The 2,500-nt window shown below is 80.3% G+C and overlaps 1 non-coding gene across 1 annotated transcript; it reads right to left on the reverse strand.

Annotated features, from left to right (window-relative positions):
• LOC135998680 (5.8S ribosomal RNA) lies at window positions 1-153 on the reverse strand. The gene has a single exon (XR_010607612.1). It is a non-coding gene; the product is annotated as a 5.8S ribosomal RNA (ribosomal RNA).
• Window positions 154-2,500: the final 2,347 nt, after the last annotated feature.

A 2,500-nucleotide genomic window follows, 5' to 3' on the forward strand; every position in this document is an offset into this window, starting at 1 on the left:
CGACGCTCAGACAGGCGTAGCCCCGGGAGGAACCCGGGGCCGCAAGTGCGTTCGAAGTGTCGATGATCAATGTGTCCTGCAATTCACATTAATTCTCGCAGCTAGCTGCGTTCTTCATCGACGCACGAGCCGAGTGATCCACCGCTAAGAGTTGTCTGGCTTTCGGCGCCGCCCCGCGCGCGCGGGGGGGCCGGGACCGCTCGCCGAAAAGCGGCCCCTCTCTCTGAGGACGGCCCGCCGCCCGCCCCGCGGCGCGACGGCGTCAGGGCCTCGCCTCGGCTGACCGTACCGGCACACGCACAGCGAGAGAGGCAGGCTGCCAAGGAACGCGGGAAGAAGGCCTCGGCCAGCCCAAAACCCCGAGCGGCGAGGGCGGGGAGCACGCGCTCCCGACACACGCCCCTCGTCCGCTTCGGAGGCGGCCCAGGCGCCCGGGCTCGGCCCGGCCTCCGCGCGGAAAGCCGCGGCGCGCCACCGGCCGCGCGCCGACCGCCCGACCTCGAATCGGCGCGCGCGGACGCCGCTGCTGCGGGGAGCAGCGGCGCCCGGGCGGCCCGCGGGTCCACGCACGCGCCCCCCTCCGAACGCCGGGCTACGCCCCGCGACGCCTGCCGGCTTCACCCCCGCGCGCGCCTCACCCCCCGCCACGGCGGAGAGACGGCTCCCTCGGCTCGGCCGCCCGCGCGCCGGAGGCGGACACCGCCGGACACCCGAGCCAGCGACGCGCACCGCCCGCGGCCCGCCGGACGACGCCGGCCCGCGCGCCGGCGCGGCTCGCCCCTCCCGGGACCGCCGCCGCCGCTTCTCGCCTGGGCCCCCTTCCCCGAGGGCGGCTCGCCGTACCCGAGGGCGGACGGCCACGGAGCGGGGGCGGCGCCCGGCTCTCCCCGCCGTTGGCGGGCGGAGAGACCGCGAGCGCGACGCCCACACGCCCGCGCGCGCCGGCCTCGCCCGGCGAGCGAGGCCCGGGGAAAGGGCGACGGGACAGCGACGGTCGGGGCCCGGGCCGGGCCGGCCGCAGGCGGCGGGGGGCGTCTTCCGGACGACCGTTAACGGCGAGCGGCGCCGCCGCCGCTCGGCCGGGGTGCCGCCCTGCACGGCGGCGGGCGACCGGAGACCGCCGAGCCGCTCGGCCGAGGGGGGCCAAGGAGAGGCGGGGGGAAGCGGAGAGCGCCGCGCGGCGCCCACGGCACGGAGGGGCGGTGGGGCCCCGCGGACCTACCGGGCGAGACCCCGCCGCGGGGCCTCGCCGCCCCGGCGAGAGAGAGAGCGCGCGCCGGAGACGGCGCTTCCTCCCGCCGGGGCCGCCCGTTTCGAGGCAGGCGAGCCGGCCCTTCGGCCGAACGCGCCGCGGCCCGGACTTCCGCCGAGGCCGGACCGCGGAGAGGGGGGGGGCAGTGGGACCCCCTCCCCGGCACGGCCGCCCGCCTCAGGGGAGGACGACGAGCGGGCGACGGACTCCCAGGGGCCTCGCGGGAGCAACTCCCGCCCCCCTGGGGGCAACCCGCCGCCTCGCGCCGCCGCCCGACCCCCTCGCGGGCCGCGCCGAGCCACCCGAGTCTTTAAACCGCCGCCCGGCTTCGCGGCCTTCGACCCCCCGGGCTCGCCGAAGGGAGGGCCGCGGAAGCGCGGACGCTAGGTACCTGGCCCTGGGGCGAGGGAAACGACCTGCTGGGCCCCGCGGGGGTGCCTCCCCCGCTGCCGCCCTCGGAGGAGCGTCCGCCCGCGGGGGCGCGCCCGAACGTCCGCCGCCACCACCTGCGCCCTCCTGGCCCGGGACCCGGGGTTTCCCTCAGTAGCCCGGCACCGAACCCGGCAGGAGAGGCGCGGCTCGGGCCGCCCGCCGCTGGAGCGGGACGCGACCCGGCGCGGGGGCCTCGCGCGCCACCCGAAGGTTGGCGGCGGCGGCGGCGGCCGAGCCCTCCCGCCCGCCGGCTCGTCTTCTTCTTCCACCGGGCTCCGGGCAAGAAGAAGAGGCGCGGCGGGAAGCGGGGGGGGGAGCCGCCGCCGCCGTTCGCCAGCCGGCGCCGCGCGCCAGCCCGGAACGCCCGGAGGCCTCGGCCCGTGTTCGCGCTGCCAAGAGAGAGCGGGCTGCTCCGCCGCAGCCCGCTCGCGTGCGAGGAGGGGTCGGGGGGGCCGCCCCCCCCGACCCCAAAGGCCCTTCTCCGTTCCCCGCTCGCACCAGCCGCCCCGCCGCCGCCGCTCACCGCTTCTCCCCGCTCCCCCGCGGGCCCGAACGGCCTCGGCCGGCGGGGCTCGTCACGCCCCTCACCCGCAGCGGCCCCCCGCCGCTTCCTGCGCGCGCTGCCGCCGGCGCCCTCCGACCGGGGACGCCCTGTCTTTTCCCCCCCGCCCCGGGGAGACCCGCGCGCCGCCGCCCTCGACCCGCCCCCCCTCCCCCGCGCGGCGGCGGCGAACCGCCGTCGGGGTTCGCCAGGGGGGGCGCGGACGGGGCTCGGGTCCCCGGAGGCAAAGGAGGAGGCCGGCCGGCCGGAGCGGC

This window comes from Caloenas nicobarica, chromosome 25 (genome assembly GCF_036013445.1).
Source record: "Caloenas nicobarica isolate bCalNic1 chromosome 25, bCalNic1.hap1, whole genome shotgun sequence".
Lineage (NCBI taxonomy): Eukaryota > Metazoa > Chordata > Aves > Columbiformes > Columbidae > Caloenas > Caloenas nicobarica.